The sequence below is a fragment of the Dromaius novaehollandiae genome, chromosome 18 (genome assembly GCF_036370855.1).
Source record: "Dromaius novaehollandiae isolate bDroNov1 chromosome 18, bDroNov1.hap1, whole genome shotgun sequence".
NCBI lineage: Eukaryota > Metazoa > Chordata > Aves > Casuariiformes > Dromaiidae > Dromaius > Dromaius novaehollandiae.
In genome coordinates, this window is record NC_088115.1 from 10,846,642 (window position 1) to 10,865,386 (window position 18,745).

Sequence of the window (18,745 nt, forward strand, 5' to 3'; positions counted from 1 at the left end):
CAGTATTTTTAAGCAAAATGCAAGAAGACGAGCTGCTAGGTTTTGTCTAGTTCATTCATACAAAGTATTGCAGAAGTCTGTCTACTTTTTAAAGGTGAAATGGAAGCTTCAAGATGTGAATTGAAAACTTTTCAGATTACATGTTTTTGTTTGTGATGTGCTGGCTTATCGCATCCGTGTGGATTCTTTAGAGGCCTCCTTGTTTGTAGAACTTCGTATGTAAAACGTAGGAAAACCTGGCATGCCGGGGCTGGCAGGCGCCTGCCGCGCTGCCATGGTCCGAAGAGCAGCAGGCCGCGTTTCTGGGCTCGCGGCTCGGTTGCCGGCGGCGTGCGGAGGTCGGAGCTGTGCTCCGGGGAGGCGGGCGAGGGAGCCCGGGCGCTGCGGCACTGAGAGCTCGCCTTGCTTTGGGTCTCTTGTAGGTTGTGATAACTCCCTTCTGTCGTTAAAAGCGTCGAAATGGTATAACGCGTGTGTGAGTGGAGGTGTCTGGGTGTGATATCAGGTTTTGATTTATTTGATTGGAGCTGGAGCGCTGCACTGATGCTTGTGGGGTTGAAATGCCACGCTGGGGAGACGGGCTGGCATGGTTACAAGTGCTACAACGGTGGAAAGCTTAGCCTTGCAAGTGCAGCTAAACCACCGGAGTAGCACAGGTATCACTGGAAAGGTGTAAATCCTGTCCAAAATTCTGACAAGTGTCTCCTTCCCGTGAGCAGAAATCCCGCAAGTGATCACCATAGACTTCTGCTGATGTTAAAATCAGGACATTGTACATTTAAATCCTGTTTATGCATATATTGACTCTCTTTTTATTTAGCTCTCTTTCAGGAGTTGTCAGTGAATAGAAGATCCTCTATTAGTTAAGTGTGTGAGCATGTATGCATGTATTTAGTTAATTAGTCACAATTTTTACTGCAGCTCCTGAGGAGGTGCCGAATTTGCTGTAGGCATCATTGCATTAACCTCAGTGGATTCCTGGTAGCATGTTCTAGGGTGCGGGTGGGAGCGGTGTCCAGACATGTAAATGCTTCTTCATGGTTTTTTCTGCACTGATACTTAAGCAGGTAAGTATATCCTTCCTGCCTTTGTGCGTACTCTGTGACTTGCCCGACTTCAGGAGCGCTGTCGCTTTCATTCAGATTCCACAGCAGTATAAATGGCCATACCCAGCACGCAGCGCATCGGCTCAGGGCTGGAAGGGATGCAAAATCCCTTTACTGGGGGTGAAAAAATGATGATTTGAATAAGAGGCCATTGGATTTCTTCCTGCAAAGATCTGAAAATTAGCTCTTGATTAAACTGATTAGAATATTATCATTAGAATATTGTCATATATTGTCACAAGCTTCTATTTAAGACAAACTGTTTCACTTTCTGAGATGCAGAACTTTTCTTCCTGCTGTCATCTTCACTATACTTTGATCCTTATCTGCTTTAACAAATCAAAGGTCTGTTTCTGACAATAAGTTCACATCTTCTTTCTTTTTTCTCCCTGAAGCCTCTAGCAAGCAACGTTAGGAGTAATCTTCTCCTTTTGTTTACATCAGTGATACTTTTTTGTCCCATAGCCAGGAAATGAAATAGTCCAGAGTGTGTCCTGTTCTGGGAGAACGTGCAGCACTTCACCTTGTTTGGGATTTAGATTGGTTTGGTCGCAAGCCAGAGGTCTGCATGAATATATTGAAGGTTTGTGAATGCTTGAATTTACATGCTGTATTTGTGGCTTCTCCTGGTCCATTTTTATGTACAGTAGCCTCTGACTTGGCAGCTGTTAGAAGAGGATATTGGTGTAAGAAATGGGAACAACTTCAATTCCACATTTCTGGGACATTATCACAAGGTTTGCAGATGGTTATATACGTAGTGAAAACAGTTTGAAAATGACAGAGAAAAAATGTGGCCCTCAATCAGCTTCATTGGCTCAACAATAACAAATCGAAGTATCTTTTAATCATAGCAGTGTTGCTTGGAAGGAACTTCTGAAGGTCTCTAGTCCAGCCTCCTGCTTGAAATGCGTTTGTTGCCAACACTGCAGCAGATCAGCCTTGCCATTTCTGACCGAGTCTTGAAAACCTGCAGAGATGTAGTTTCTGCCACCTTTGCTGTCGACCTTTTCCATGGCTGCACTACCCTCTCGGTGAAAATCCTCTCCAGCTGACTTCCCCTGTACAAAAGGACCAGAGTGTAGTATAAGGCCCTAGAAGACAAGCATTGACCATGGAGGGTCTCCCTCTATGCAGGCAAAAAACTTCCCTCTCGAGGCCCTTTTCTACAGCCACCTCCTAAAACAAGGGCTGTCAAAATCCTCTGCGCTTTCTGGGCAGTGGTTCAGCCAGGTGTGCCAGGGAGGCGAGGGCAGCATGGGCCTGGATAGCTTATGTGCCGTAAATGCAATTTAGAGTCATTTCTTCTCAACAGCTGATACATTCTGTAGTGTTCCTGTAGTGCCAAATCTCATACGGTTTTCATAGATCACTACAGCAATGCCATAGCAATCTGTTATTTAGTAAATGTACTTTCATGCACAGTTTGTTTCATATTACCATCACACACTTTAGTTGTGCTTTGAAAACTCTTTATTTATTTTATTTTATTTAAGCCTGGTTATCTAATACTGGTGTCTTTGCTTATTTGTAAGCAGATTTGCAACCACACTTAGAGGGCTGACTTTTTTATGTAGAAGCACAGTGTGCTGTTTTGCCAGAATTTTCAATTTCCAGTAGGTAGCATTGACTTAGGACTGTGAAGATGCAGATACTTGGAAGATAACCTCTTCCTGGCTCAGGAATTCAAAAGCTGTCTGATACAGAGACAAGGCTAGCTTGACTTCTCCAGCTTTCAGACAGTGCGCTTGAAATTTTTCCAGCAAATACCGTAAGGTATGACTTTGGTATTGCAGGAACTGTTTGTTCATTGTGGCTATGAAAGATAGAGAGGTCAAAATACGGATATTCGTGGGCTGGTTGATGTTTGCTGTAGTATTTACAGAAACTGAATTGCTGCAAAAAGACACGGGGGTATGTGAAGTGCAAAGGTTATTTACTGCTGGAAGTCCTGCTGTGCCAGTTGTTGTGACAGATACTGTTCTCCTGATGCAGCAGTTCTGGGTTTGCATTCCTGACAGAGCATCCCAAATGGACACGTTAATTATTGTGTAAAGAGCATTGCACTGTGGGGACCTGAATTTTGGATTCAGATGTATTTAAAAGACTGTGTCTGGAACAGACCCTTAGGTTTACTTGCAACTTCTTTTTGAATGAGGCAGCTTATGTACTTTTATATATGATGTATCAGCGCCCTTGAGCCATCTACATTGAAGAAAAACCATTGCTGCATAGAGACGCTGTGTGTGTTCGCAGACGTAGTGTCAGAGCTGCTGAATGTTACCAGCATGGTACATGCCTGGGTTGCCTGCCCACAGCAGTATTAATGCTGGAAGAGTGGTTTCCATGGCCTCAGAAAATAAGCCATTCCGAAATTATGGCCAAAGAGAAGTATTTCGCCAGAAACAGAGTTTGAAAGTGGATATTTAATTATGGCTTGCCTTGAACAGAATGCTTTCGTTCGTTCATTCGTTTGCTCATTCACTTGCTCGCTGTCTAACACATCTCTTGGTCTGGTTTGCAAGGAATAATCGTGACCCGCTTCTGGTCTTTGACTGAGAGGGTCCTTCTGTAAGGTTTTGTTTGGAAGGAGTTTCTGTAGCAAAGGTGGCAAGCAGCGTCTGCTGACAGGTATTAAAGCAATTGTCATCTCTGTAACGTCAAACCCACTTAGTAGTGGGCTCGTCAGGTGAAGAACTTTCTACTCGGCTGTTTATGGGAGTGCAATAATCATTACTATCTTTCAGAGTACGACGGGATTTTCTCCTAGTATCATTATCTGTGCAGAAGACTTCGCTTGGGCGCTACATGCGTGAACTTGCGTTGTATTTATATTGCGTTACCAGCGTGCTTAGTTAAGGGAAATAAGTGGAACAGTGCAGCGTATTGCTGTGCTTTATTCAACTCTGATTTTGGTTTCAGTGGTCTGTTTGGCATTGCAAATGATCCTTGGCCACAAACAAGCTGAAGGAAAGTGTATTGTGATTATGTTAACTGCAGTAACTCATCTGTAGTCTCCAAACACAGTCAGCTTGACAGAGATGACGGTCCTGCGATTCTGGCTTCTCTAGACCTATGCTGGAGGGAACTGGAAGTCGGAGGAGAATCATAAGAAGTCATTTCCGAAGAGAAGTCGCAGTCGGATGTGGCGTGTTCGTGTTAGAGGCGGGAAATGCGGGCTGCGGCCGGGAGCTGCAAAACGAAACCAGGCTGGCGTTTTACGCTAGGTTCCCCTTTGTTCCGGATACCGTACCCGAATAAATCCTCTTGAAAGGAATAACACTTCTTGAAATGCAGATGAATTCTTGGCATTTATCTGGCTGGAAGAATCTTCACCCTTGGTCTTAAAGCTTTTCCAGAGAAAGGTATAAAAAGAACAGGAATGCCTGTTTCTAATGTTGGCTCTACTGCAGGCTCTTCAGTAGCCAGTCTGGCTGCAGCTTTGACTTGCTGGAAAATGACTTTTAGTCCTGGCAAGTATCGTGTTGGCAAAGTAATAAACTATACTGGCTTCTACAATGGCTATCTGTGACTTTGATGTTATCTAAATAATAACAGTTATGACTAATATTCATCAACTTGCTGAAAGCTTGATTCTTCCAGAAATCCTAAAATTAGCAAAGGGCACCAGCTCTAGTTAAGTCATGAAAGTCAGTTCACGATAGTATTTGCCTTACTGCTTAATCTTTTAAAGCATAACCTTTAAGTCTATTGGTTGTCTGTTTTCACGCCCCACCTCTGGCTTTTCTTTCTTTCTTCCAAGCCGTTTTGATTTTTGGAAAAGTTTTTAATGAAAGTAACAAGTTATAAGATGTATTAATGTAAGAAGATATTTCTGTAGAATGATCTACCTAAGTATTTTCTAGCTGGGAGGAATATTTTCTTTGCAGTGCCAGTGAAATAGAAAATATTTGTCTTATTGAGCATCTGATTATTTTTCTCATGTCTAAGTATCTTGCAGTTCACCACAGGACTTTCCAGCTGTTCTGTGGTCTAGACATGTAAATGGAGTGCGCTTCAGATGTCTTCCCGGCAAGTCCCTGAAGGCCTGAGACATCTTATCTCTCGGGACCTGTGATAATATCCATCAATAGGTTTTGTTGCTAGAGGAAAGCAAAGGGCCCATTTTCTTTATATTTCCGATGTTTGCTGTCTGATGTGTGATACACTTGGTGATCCTGCTGTTACCCTCGCCTCTTCCTTATGACTGTCAAAGCATTTTAGCTTTGCACCTGTATGTGTAGGGTGTCCATATGTATACTCCTACATAGGTGTGTGTATAAATAAGGACACTCATGCATCCCTGTCCATTCATAAACACACATACACATATAAAATAGGTGCACGGCTAAAATGTGTGTGTGATAGCCATGAAGAGATGAGGCAAATGGCAAGATTATGTATCTGTGTATGGATGGAGGATTAGACAGGGCTCTTGAGTAAAGGAGAGTTGCTGCTGTCTGGTTCACATGTTGCCTTGGGAGATGTCCTCTCAGCTGGAGGCCTCCGGCCGGCTCTGCTGCTAGACAGCACCAGGGTCCGGGGAGGAACGTCGCTGCCCGAAGGAGCTGGCGCATGCCAAAGTGAATTTTCCAAACTGTAATAAACAATTCCTAGCTAACATTTTGTTTGGGGCTTTGCATTAAACTATGCTGATTGGTTGGTAATTTTTTTCCTTTGAGGGGAAAAATATCAATCTGCAGAAGTGCTCTAATCTCTTGTGGCATTCTGTACAAATGTTTTTAATCTGTTTGCTTTGAGCACGTAATGCTATTTGCCAGTGACTGCGGCTTCAATGAAAGGTCTGAGCATGGTCTCCTCACCCTGTGCTGCATGAAGCAATTGCCTTTACGTATTACTGTGTGCTTGCAATTTTTTTTTTCTTTCTTTCTCCAAACTTCCAACATTTCCGAGAGGAGCAAGATGCGCCTTTGCCAGGAGCTCTGGTAATTAACACAAACGAGCAAAGCCAGTCTCTCCTCGTGTGATAATGGCAGTTTTATAGGTGCAGAGTTTGCTCCTGTAAACAGGAAAAACTCGGAGGCTCAGTCTGAAGTTCGTGGGGTGGCCGAGGGAGGCGAGGGGAGGCGATTTCTTTAATTGGTAGATTAGCTCGCTTTTCCTCTGCACTCAGTGTAGACTGCCGAGAGAGTGGGAAGTGCTGCCCAACTCGCTGCAGAGGAAGGGGGGATAAGAAAGCAGGAGAAAGACAGTGGGAGAAAGGAAAAAGGAGCGTTTTTGTCTTTGTGTTGGTCAGAAATGATCAGTGAACAGACAGAAGACGTTATGCCCCTCTGCCATCTATTACTTTTCGGTGAATCTGAAGTTTTACATGATATTTTTTTTAGCTTCCAGGTGTGCGTGAGCCATTCCTCCACCTCATGCCTATTTTTTTTATTTCGTGTTAGCACTCTTTAGTGGGTTTATACTGGGGTATAGCCCTTGCAGAGTGCCGCGTGGTGTCTCAAGCCCGTCTCTGTCACCTTGCCTCCCAGGCTGTGCTTTTTTGTGAGGTGGAACAAAAAGAACAGGCTCATCGACTGGCACGTTCCTGTGAGTGGTCTCATTTTATTGGGATTTATACCCCAAAATGCTACCTTTGTATGAATGCGAGAAGGCAACGTGCTGTGCGGATTGACTACCAGTCCAGCTGATGAATAAGAAATATATTAATAATATGACTGGAGGGAGAGAAGAATCTAGATGTCTCCTGAATTAGCAACAGGGGATGGACTAAGTTGAGGAGCAGCAGCGCTGGCCCAGACTGCGCTTTGGAAAAGGAGCAGACTTAACTGAGAAGTCCAAACAGCTTCCATTAGTAAGTTTTCAAAAAAACCCATACATCCTCCATAGTTGCATTATCAAAAGCCATATCTAGCCTGAAAGATGTGGAGGTTTTTCTCTGGACTAGAGGGTGGGTGCATTGTGGAGCAGGACTCGTAGTTTTGAGCCCGGCCTGCTGCGGAGAGCGGGCGCGGGTGGCTTTTGTGCTGTGTCCGGGCAGGAGCAAGCTTTGGACGCCCTGCTTGCGTACGCGCTCCCGCGGCGCTCCCAAGCTCTGGAGAGACTCTTCTGCGGAGCTGGCTGTTGTTTGCATCTCTACAGCATGTGCTTTGGGCCTTTTCACTGCTTTTCCTTTTCGATCCATTATATTTTCCCAGATCTGCTATCTGCACATACTTTAACTTTTGTACTGATAAACTCATCTACTTCAACGGCTATTAATCTGAACGTTTTGAAATTACTGTGGGTATTGCTCATTTGCTCTTGAACATTTTAGGAATCATAAATGTGACATGATGTAAAACTATAAATGAAATACTACCTCTCCTATAAAATCTGCACAGGTTTTTTTTGCTTTGGTTATTTCATAGTCTGCGCTCTGTGGTCATTTCTGTATCATTGATGTCTTTCTCCTTGCCTCTTGAATATAAAAAATACCACTAATTATTGGATAGTCTCTTTAAGTTAAGCCAAATAAGGACTTAATGACTTCTCAGAATCAAAATTTCGTTCCTCTAATATTTTGTACACATTTTAAATGCTTTTTGTCTATTCAAAATAGCCCAAGAGTGTCCATAAATCTGTGTCATTTTCTCTTCCCATCTGTAATCTCGAAACAGAGAAAATAAATTGCTGTTTATGCTGCCTTTTCCTTGGTTTCATTTGGACGCTAGAGAGAGGGGCATTTTTTTCTCCTCTCTGATGTATCAGCGTGCTTTGAGCAGTAGAGGTCTTTTTAAGCTGTGATAACCTAAATTCATCTCTGATTATTATTTTGAGTAAATTCCCAAAAGTTTAAAGCTAAGATAAGCACAGACTGCTGCAGCTGTTTAATCTAAACTATGTGAGTCTTTAGAATTTTTTCCCAGCCAAAAATTTCGTAACAGGAATTTGCTGAGAGGGATAATTCATTCTACAAAATAGATATTTTGAACCATTAGAAGCTTTCAGTAGTCCTGAGAGAGAGAGAGACTCTTGCATTTTTCGTTTTCTGAATTTGCTTTTAAAGTTCTGGGAGGAGAGACAAGATGGCACAGATCAGCAAAAATGGTGATGTCTAGGACGGGGGCTGGGATACAGTTTACCTGCTGCATCTCAGAAGAATGATCACTGATGGACTGAACTGTGCTTCGTCACTGTAAATGTGAAACTGCAAATTGCTTTGGCTTTTCAATGCCTCTGCTAGGTTCTCAACTTGGAGCTGACAGGGGCATGAGACCGCTAAAGAGTGCGGAATTATGATAAATTTACAGCAGGGCACTCGAGAATAGTGTTTGAACAAATCTCGAAGACAATAACAGTGACTTTCTGCTTGCATTTTCTACCATTCTCCTGGTCCTTTCAGAAACAAGGTAGTATCCTGTTATTTAAAAGAATTGTCTTAGTAAATATGTGTCACACAGAAATTTGATGATATGATGCAAATGCATCTGAGGGATCTCTGTAGCCTGCGTCCTCAGCAAACAGTTAATGGCAGTGACCTTTGTAACAGGTTTTAGAATTAGGTCAGGAAAGCCTCACTGCATAATCTAAATATCTTCAGCATTTTTTGCTTTGGTGATTGGAAGGCAGGATACAGAAGGACTTCCACTTTCTAAGTGAATGTAGTGCTTCCCGCACACGTGCACTATGTTAACAGGAATGCCAGCAGACCTAGGAGACCTGGGACCGTGTTCTCTCCGATCGCTGCTGTAATGCACAGGGAATGCTACGACTGATGCGGTATTGATAACACGGCTGACTAGCCTGCCTGCTTTATCTTGTAACCATCCTGGGGAAATCACTCTGTAGTTATGACCCAGCAGATGCTGAGAAGCAGCCCTCTCACCAAAATATTCTCAAGCTGAAACCAGCTTGCCTACTCAGCAGGAACAGGGGAAAACAGCCAGGTCTAGTATGCTAGAAACGGTATCCATTTTGGATTCCAGCAGTAATAAGGTGAAGTGTAAAAGAACTGGTCAGTAACCAAGTTAGATATGTTAAGGGTCATATAACAATTCCAACTTGAAAAAGATGAGTTGGGATTTCTGGTCATTTCTATTATAATTCCCTAACTGATGCCCTTATAAGTACTGCTAATCAGATTATTTTGACAAGCCATTATAGCACTATTTTATAATATTAAGCTTTGAGAATATTCAAAGATATTACTGTCAAAATTAAAAATTTCATTAAGAATACTGTGGTTCTAAGCACATGGAGGCTGTTGGTGGAAAACAAGCATCTGTTCAATTTGTTTCTGAGAAGTTTTTATAGTCTTCACTAACAATAACAAAAATAATTTAATCCTCAGTATTTCTTCCATTTTAAGACTAAATCTGTTTTATTGTAGGATGTGTGATTTATGATTTTTAACCCTTTTGCAATTTTCTTTTATTATATTTCAGGATTCCATAAAATGGGCAGGATTGCATGTGGCGAAACTTCCTGCAGTAAATGGGAGGGCACCTGAACCTTCTGCAGACCTGCAGCTGTGTCCAAGCTCCCTTACGAGGATCCACTTGAAAAGGCTTTCCTTCCGTCCTTTCTACTGGTATTTCAGGTAAAGAAATGGATTGGACAGCACTATATTCCTTTGATCCAGCTGATAAAAGGATGCAGTGTCCGCATAAATGTCTCGTTGTGCTGAAATGTGTACATAGGCAAGGTCAGCTTCTGCAGAGCTCTGTCTGACTGTTGTTTACCGCTGTCCAAACAACTTTTGCATTTCTCTTAGGTAGCAATGTTGTTAACATTGAGGGTTCGGTCACGCAGAGTTGGATCTATTTTTATTTTTTGATGCTGAAATGGTTCCTTCTGTTGAGGAGGTAGAAGGTAGCTGAGCTCTGGGAAGATCTTGCTGTCGTGAGGGCTGAACAAACATGATGAGTGTATAGAAGCTCTGCCTCATTACTTTTGTGTGCACTGAAGGGTGGTGTTCACCTCCACGTGCTCCATGACCAAAGCTGTGGTCCATGAGTGCAGCTAAGCCTCCATCACCACTTAGAAGAGTAAAAGCGAGGGTATTCTCTGTTCACGATAGCATGATTTATGGTAAAGCTAAACATACATTTTATGTAGCATTATTTTTGAGTGTTTCTGTCTGAGCTTCTTTAAAGTAAATTTCTTCTATCGCCACTTAAAATGCAACTAAATAAGTGCTGGCATTATTGGAGCTGAAGGTTTGTAGCTGTCTGCCTTCCTAGAACACCCAGGGGCACAAGAGGAAAATGTTTGGCTTGGAGGAAGCCAGGACGGGGGGGGGGGAAGAATGCAAATGGACATCAGGACTAAGGAAAACTTTAGAAATTAAATCCTGCCGGTCAAATTAGAAACATATAGCTGTCAAGGTATTCTTATCACACAAAGTATAGCTAATTTAAATACTATCATAAAAAGTTAATTAAGCATAATCTGCAAAAACCTGAAGGATAAAACTAAAGGACTAAAATTAATAGTGCAAGAGTGAGATTCGTTCAGTTTTAAACTAATGGTTTTTACATGATACCTTCTGTTAAACCATAGACTCATTCAGGGACTGCAGGATAGTAAATTTTTATCAGCATTTAATTTTGTTTAATTTAGAGCAGAGTTCTATAATAACATTTACCATGGAATACTCAAATTAGGTTAATTATGCGTGTCAATTTTTGCCCATAAATCATTTTTAAAAATAGACTTGGGACACAAGGTGGGTAATACACTACATTAGTGATAATGTATTTTAGAGCAGTACTTTTGTTTGGATGCAGCAGAAGTGCTGATGTTCTTCACATATTTCTAAAAGTCACAAGCAGAAACAAAGTAAGATTTTAGGAGAGGTCCCAGGGTATAAAGCAGCTAAATTCTCCAGAATGGCCATGACTCAAATCCAAGATAAGGAAATTAAGCTATCCTTTGGAAATGATGTACAGGCCATGATCTGTAGTATGTTTCTTCACAGTGATTGCAAACAGATTTTCTGGGAAAGCAAGCATCAGTCATTTTGTATCGCCTTTGAAATCTTTTTCCAGTAGTATGGGTGTTCCACCTAGTGTTGTTTAACAACTAGATAACAAAAGGGAAGCCTTTTGAGCTGCAGATATCTTCTTGTTGACAGGGTTGTCTAACTAGTAGTTCATGCAGTACTTTTGGAAAATGAATTGATCTGCTGAAACACTTTTATTGAAAGATGTTTCTTTTCATTGCAGAGACAGAATACGTTTCTTTCTACAATGAAAGCACGCGCAGACATCCTCTCTTCCAAAGCCAGAGACCTTCATTTTAAAAATCAGTTAGGTTGCTAAGTGGTTGCTGCATGCTTATCTGCTGCATCATTTACAGACCTCAAGAACGTAAAACCTAGAGAATGATTGGTTAAGGGACATCATAAATCTTAACGCAGCCCACATAATAAGTACATTGGTGTGAATCCAATCCTTGCAGCTGGCCTGAATGCATTCTTTATATGGCCCAGAAAAGGAGAATTTACATTCTGTCAGTGTGAGAAAGTCATGAGTTCTGCCCCCAAAGCAGCCTAGGGCAGGTTCAAAGCCCCCTGAGATGCAGCTTGTAGACTCAGGGGCCCGTTTTAGCATTTAGGGAGAGCTGGAGCACTGTGGTACCCGGGCCAGACTAACTTGCCCCAGCCGTACGCTGAGGACTGGGAGGAGGGCTATGGTACTCCTAAGCTGGCTGTGTATCAGCAAAGAATAAGCTCATTGTGAGAAGCAAGTCAGGAATTTTGTTTGAAGAGGACAATAAAACTAAATTAGCTCTAACCTGTAGTAGGGGTTTTCCTTCTACCTGTAGAAGGAGCAAGAAATCTGATGCATTTTTCTGATCAGAGAAATAGTTATTTCCCCACTAAACCTTAACTCTGGCCCACAGTTATGGAAATGATGTGTGGTATTTGTTAGCATGTTTTTTGTATTGAAGTATCTTCTTTCAGAGGATGATCATTAAGGCACTGGGGGTGTGTGTCCAACAGTAGTAGTGAATAGAACTTAATTTAATTAGCTGTGGCAGCTTCTGAGAATTCTCCAAGGTGAATTCAACTTGTACTAGAAGAAGCTCACTGGACCCCAAGACAGTAGATCTGGTATCTGACTTAGTCATCTAACTATTGATTTATCTGTCTAGTTTACCTAATCTGTTTTATCAACCAAATCTTTTAAAATCTAGTTTTATTTCATCAACCTATGTTTTTTTCCTAACAATCCTATTGCTGTGCTATTTTAGCAGGAAAGCTGAAATCAATAAATGGAATGGCATAAAGGAGGAATGATTGATTTTCTTCTATTATTTTACTTTTAATTTCACATTCTTTTTCTTTTATGCTTTGTCTTCTTCTTTGCTTTCTTCTTAGTAAACTAGATAGTCTGTTTTGTTTTATTTTTTTTTTTCTTTTACATAAATCTGGAGTGGCTGAACACTTGTACTACACAAGACAATTGCCAGCACCCAGTGGAGGCCCAGTTTTCCCACGTGCTGTGGGTAACTCCTTTAGTTCAGTGAGGTTGCAGGGACTACGGATGAGCTCAGTGTGTCAACATCCATCTAAGTGTTATGGATCTAATAATATGGTGGAACATACTTTTGGTGATGTTCAGAGAGAATATAGATTTGTCTGGGATAGAGGATACATGTGTCCTGCAGAATACACACGAATAAATGTGTGTCTATATACGCACACGGATACAGAGCCAAATTAAAGCTTTCAGTCAAGTAGAGGGTCATACTTCAAAAAGCAGAGAAAAGATAGGATGCAGCTGTTTTTACAAAGGATCCAGCTGTGCCATGGGCTGGTGCAGGACCCCCAGTGAACAGGGAACCCCCCATTTCATAGCAGGACTGAGGACAACTCAAGCAGTGGGTGCAGGGAAAGTTGTGTCTCGTCCCTCTATGCAGGGTGGTGTGAGGCAACAGTCAGCTGTTGACTCTGTGTGTTACAACATGGACCCACTGGCCAAAATCTTTCAAACAGTCAAGTCAGCTTAGGGTTGAGGAGGGATCGATACGTTGCTCCGTATACAGCAATATTGCAAAACAGGAACTATTCCCTCCCTGAAGACGCTGTTTAGTGCTTTTCTTGTGTGACTTCCAGCCAACATAACTGTAGGTTACTAAAATGTCACATAACCAAAATGGGTGCTGGTTGTTGCGTGTGAGACAGATGTGACTGCTCGAGATAAATCGCTAAGCAGGGTGATTTGCCGTGTGTCTTGGGTTCTCAGCAGTGACTTTAAAGTCAATGAAATGTGGGTGCCTAGCCCTCTTGGGACAAGGCTGCACTGAAACCTGGAGATGTGATTACCTCCCCGGGGCCAGGGCACAGTCTGGCTAACGGTGGAAGTGTCTCAGCAGTGACCTCCTCGTGGCTGCCTGCTCCAGGCTGCGTGCTGAGCTCCTGGAGCGCTTGCGCAGCCCCTGCTCAGCTCCCTGTCGCGGTTGCTGTTGTTTGCTGAGCTGATTGATCTGAAGCTCGTGCAGCTCTGCCTACGCGCGCTGCGCTGAACGCAACACGCACCTGCCCCCGGCGCCTGGGAGGTGCTGGCTGACAGTGTTCAGTGCGCTCAAAGACTCTCTCATTTAGCCAGCGATGGCACAGCGTGATCCTATGCCTGCAAACGAGAGTCAGAAGCATTCGAATTGGAAATAAAAGGCTAGCTTTTTAACAGTGAGAGTAATTACTTATTGGCATAGTTTATGCAAATAGTAATTTCTTTTTCACGTAGCTTTTTAAGAAGGATATGTAATTCTCACTTTAAAATACAGGAGCATCTTACTGATGTAACACACATCTGATAGTAATGGAAGTATTACAGTCAGCAGCTGAACATCAGGCCCGTATTCTTCTTCAGCAGCCTGCTCTTGGGCTTTGTGCGCAGGTGATCGCCTACTTGTATTCATTTGTGGCAAGCCAGAAGGTGAACCATATTCTGCTATTTGGCCCTTTTGGTCTTTAACAAACAAGTGATGGGTTCTTTACAGGTGCTAATGAGCCATGTGGTGTAATTCTCATTTCTAGAAACCTCGGTCTCAAGACCTTTGTGCAGAATCCCTAAAGCATTGGTATTTGTTATAGATTTCACTGTGGGAGCCAGAGGTGTGTGCTCCTTTCCACTCTTGCTGTCAGAGATTCATGTTTCTGTTTATTGAAAAATTCTTCACTAATATGATGTGAAAGAAGTAATATAAAAAAACCCATCTAGTCCCTAAAGTTTTCTCCCTCCTAAATGCTGCTTCAGAACTGATTCATTAATGTACTTATTTCAGAAACAAATCATTATTTATATTGTTTGCCTCCTCTTCTTACCAAAACCTGCCTGTTTTCTATTTATTATCTCATCTTGTAGCACAATGCTAGCTGTTTGTCAGATACAAGGCTTCAGGGCTGAAGTAATACTCTATTCATTACTAGAAGTCTGATAATGGATAAATTATCAGTCCTATCTGAAAGTATTTTTGGCCTTGAAGAGTTGTGATCTTCTGTAATGAATGCTTTTTATGTTACATAATGTGACTTGTCATATTTGAAAAAGGAAAAATGGTATTTATTTAAAGAAAAAGATTCCCTGGATACTGCATGTATGTTTTCTTGAGGCCATGATGCTCTGGAACAGTACTGGCATCCAGAATCTGACTTTTGAAAGACACTTTGCAGTGTTTTCTTCTTCCCCACCACCTTTCCTTTTCCTTCATATTGAAACTCCTTGTTTAGACTCCTGTCCTGTATTCCTATTTCACATGTCCTTCTTGCTTTCCTCTTTTCAGTACCCTGCTCACCATTCCTTTCTTTTGGATTTTGGAGCTGCTTTCCAAATTGCCCCTTACAGTTGGGGGACTAAGCACAATCGCACTTCAATTTGGTCCCTTTCTCGCTCCTAGTACCATGCTTTTCTTTCTTGCTTCCTACTTGCCCTCACTTTTGTCTTTGGTATCTACTAGACTAATTCAGATTATATCCTCTTAGGATCACATTTTGTGGTGTTTTTGCACATGTTCATTGCATTGCGTGCAAAGTTCTGGTGTTAGGTAGAAACTTGAATGCCATTCATTAATTGGCTTACCCGATGCACCTGTATTTTGGGATTAACTGTTCCCATTTCACTACCAAGTCTTAGAAGTGGAGACCTAACTTCACTGAAGTCAAAATCCTACTGATCTCAAGAGGGGATAGATTGAAATCCGAGTGAATTTTAATGAGTCTGGAATGAGAGGTATGATCTAGGCTGGCACTCTGCCCAGGGCTGTCATCAGCTGCTTGTATTTTTAACTCATGTTGAAGTCTTTTTGAACACGCCTGTGTGCACATACAAGCATCAATGCTGTAGACTCAGGAAAGAGTTTTCCATTTGGAAGAAGATCTGAGTAATGCAAGAGTAATGAGATCAATTTGTTCTGGTCTTTTACTGACTTTTTGATTACTTATAGCTCTGGCTAGTGTCCAGCGTGGATAACTATATCCTTCATACCTAATTCTCCCTGTAGTTTCAGTTGCATGTGTCATTCTTTGGCTCCTGTTGTTTTTTGTTTGCTGGGAACTATTAAACATTTCCATGTTTTACCCCAGAGTTGGCTGTATTTCAGTAGTTCATGAAGTGTTTCATATTTTTCATTGTTTGTAAAGCACCTTTGAATTGAAGGTCTCATCTGAGTTGAAGAATATATTACTTCTATCCCTGACATCCTTCATAACATATAGATCTTAGAATTTTACTAAATATCTTCTAATAGAGTTGCTGAGGTGGGCAGGAACCTCTGGAGATCATCTAGTCTGACCCTCCTGCTCAGAGCAGGGTCAACTGGAGCAGGTTGCTCAGGACCTTGTCCAGTCGGCTGTTGAATATCTCAAGGGTGGAGACTCCACAGCCTCTCTGGGCAACCTGTTCTAGGGTTTGACCATGCTCACAGCGCATGATTTTTCTTATGTTTCTACCCATTGTCTCTTGTCCTTTCACTGAATACCACTAAGAGGATTCTGGCTCCATCTTCTTTGGCCCCCTCTCCTGTCCCCCCCCCCCCCCCCCATCAGATATTATCCACAGTGGTAAGATCCCCCCCAAGCCTCTTGAACAGTCCCAGCTCTCAGCCTGTCTTCCTGTGATGGATGCTGCAGTCCCTTAATCATCCCTGTGGCCCCTCACTGGACTTGCTCCAGTATGCCCGTGTCTCTCTTATACTGGGGAGCCCAGAGCTGGACCCAGCACTCCAGCTGTGGCTTCGCCAGAGCTGAGCAGAGGGGAAGGATCGTCTCCCTTGACCTGCTGACAACGCTCTGCCTAACGGAGCCTGGGATACTCTTGGGCTTCCTTGCTGCAAGGGCACGTTGCTGGTTTATATTCTCGTTCCACATTTCCATAATTTTTAGAAGGGTCCTCCTCCCTTCACTTCTTCCTTTTCCCCTTTGGTCTGTCACCAAAATGCAAGTTTTATGTTAGAAACTCTTCATTTTCAAATCTACTTGCTATAATCTCTGTGATAAAGCAGTTTATATTGTGGTTGGTAAAGTCTGCCCCAAACAAGAGGTCTCCAGAAGGCATATGAGCCTGAAAAATTGTATTTCTGCTAATAATTCTTGCAGTATTTGAGAGTTTGCATAGAACTGTGAGCTAATCAAGAAAGGTTGCAACTGGAAAAAAATCAGAGTTACAGTATTATAAGCACTGAGAATCAGGCTTTCTGATTGAGGCTGTTTTATTGTGTCGTTTGGGGCCTCCTGAGAAAGGGTTTTCAACAGTGTGAAGCACTGATTAAGAAGTAATAATACACCCTATAACACCACAAACAAAAAGGATGACCTAATTAGTAGAGCAGTGTAAAGGCATATGGCAATCTGGCATTCACTTGTAGCTCAGCTGCAGACTTGCTGAATAACTTGCATAAGTCGTTTATCTTCTCAGGTCTTTATGTCTCTATCAGTTAAATAAGGAGGAAAGGTATTCCTGGATGCTCATTGTTATTCTAACACAGTGGGGAAAGTTCATCCTTATTTTGCAGAGGTGATCCAGAGGGGAAAAAAATCTACTGATTATCAGTCCTTCAAATATTGAAGTAATAAGAGCTGTAGGTATACAAAATAAATAGCAATAAAAAAAAAACTAGATATGCTGTTAAAGTTTGCTCTTTGTGCACTTGTTAATTTTTCTTCTGGTGAAGCCACAATTGTCCTACGTTTCAAATAGCCTCTGGCCAGTCTAGTCTTACTGTGCTACCTACTTGAAATGAGAATTTAATTTGCAGTTCAAATTCAGGGAATAATCAGGGAATTATATAGGAATAAAAATAAAGAGTAAAGGTTTTTTGGAATTCTTGTAAGGCACATTAAATGGAAGTTATAAAACCAACATAACAGATTGAAATTGTGGCACATTTCTCACTGACATGCATGACAACTTCTGCAGTTGTGGGTTATGTTATAGCTGAAAATTCACTTCTAATGTGCATTACTCTCTAATTCGTCTTATGGACTTTTGCTCCTGCATTTTGAATTGCCAAAAATATAAAAAATACCTGACATTTATACACTGATTTTATAAGTAGTTCTAGAAGTGCATTGCTTTTTTTCTTTTTACAAATAGGAAGACAGAAACAGAGTTTATAATTAGTCTTGCAAACAATTGTGTCCTCAGGAGTTTTCCAAAGCTTACTTGCCAGGATCCCTTGTTGGTACTAAGCTTATATGCATCCGTGCAAGGATATTCCTCCTTTGTTTCTAATTAAACTCATGGGAAGCTTTAGACATAAAGCTTGCAGAGCTAAACTCCTTGTCCAGATCTGATCATTGATTTTCTTCTTTTTTTGGGTACATTCACTATGGCAGGATGTTGTTCATGGTACTTGCTCCGTATTTCTGAGATCTTGAAGGGCGTTCTGATTTTACAGTATTAATATCCTATCTTACCTAAAATGTAGGACTTCAGTTCTATCAAAATCATTCTGCAAATCTGGAATTCCATTCAGGAGTCCCAGGCTTCAAAGCTGTAGATACGGTTCCAAATTAGGAAACTGAATCTAAATCCTAATCAGAAGTGAGATCAATTTTGAATTCTAGCTACTCAGCAAAGGTCTCTTTCTATTAGCTTGCCTTGGTCTTAGGTGCAATGCTGTGATTCTTGCAGTAAGTCTGCACTTATTTGAAAGATGAATTAGTCTTCTTCCTTTCCAAAACAGAACAAAGGAACTGTGAAGATTTAAAAACTGTAAATTTGATTATAAAATAACTTAAAAACCAGATTCTTCCCCTTTGTAATTTTAGTTGAAATAAAATCTGTCCATAGCAAGGTAACCTGATCTGTTATTACTAGTCATCTTCCTGTTTGTGGTGCTCTGTTTTATAAGATCCATGTCATCTCACTGAGACGGGAATGTTACCATCTTTAAAGCTGATGTTCCAAAAATATCTCACTTTAGTAATAGTTTCTGTCACAGATGGTGACACGACTGGCGTTATGTCTCTGGCAGTAGTGGAAGAGTTATTAGTACAGAGAAGATTAGCGTTTTGAGCGCTGCCTGCTACATGCAGCCTTTGTCTTCAGTCTTCCCCTACCCACCACTGGAGCTGCAGCAATGGCTGTGGCTCTGTCGCAGGTTCTGCTGTTTGCCGTATCCCACCCTCCAAAAAGGATTGACGGAACCACCGCAGGAAAGTTATCTTTGTGGTGATTGTTAAAACA

The 18,745-nt window shown here is 41.7% G+C and overlaps 1 long non-coding RNA gene across 1 annotated transcript in view; it reads left to right on the plus strand.

Annotated features, from left to right (window-relative positions):
* Positions 1 to 18,745, plus strand: part of LOC135330261 (uncharacterized) — a 342,066-nt gene that overhangs the window by 13,900 nt on the left and 309,421 nt on the right. Inside the window, exon 2 of the long non-coding RNA XR_010392159.1 lies at positions 9,497 to 9,651. This is a non-coding gene — a long non-coding RNA (uncharacterized LOC135330261). The remainder of the gene's footprint in view (positions 1 to 9,496; positions 9,652 to 18,745) is intronic.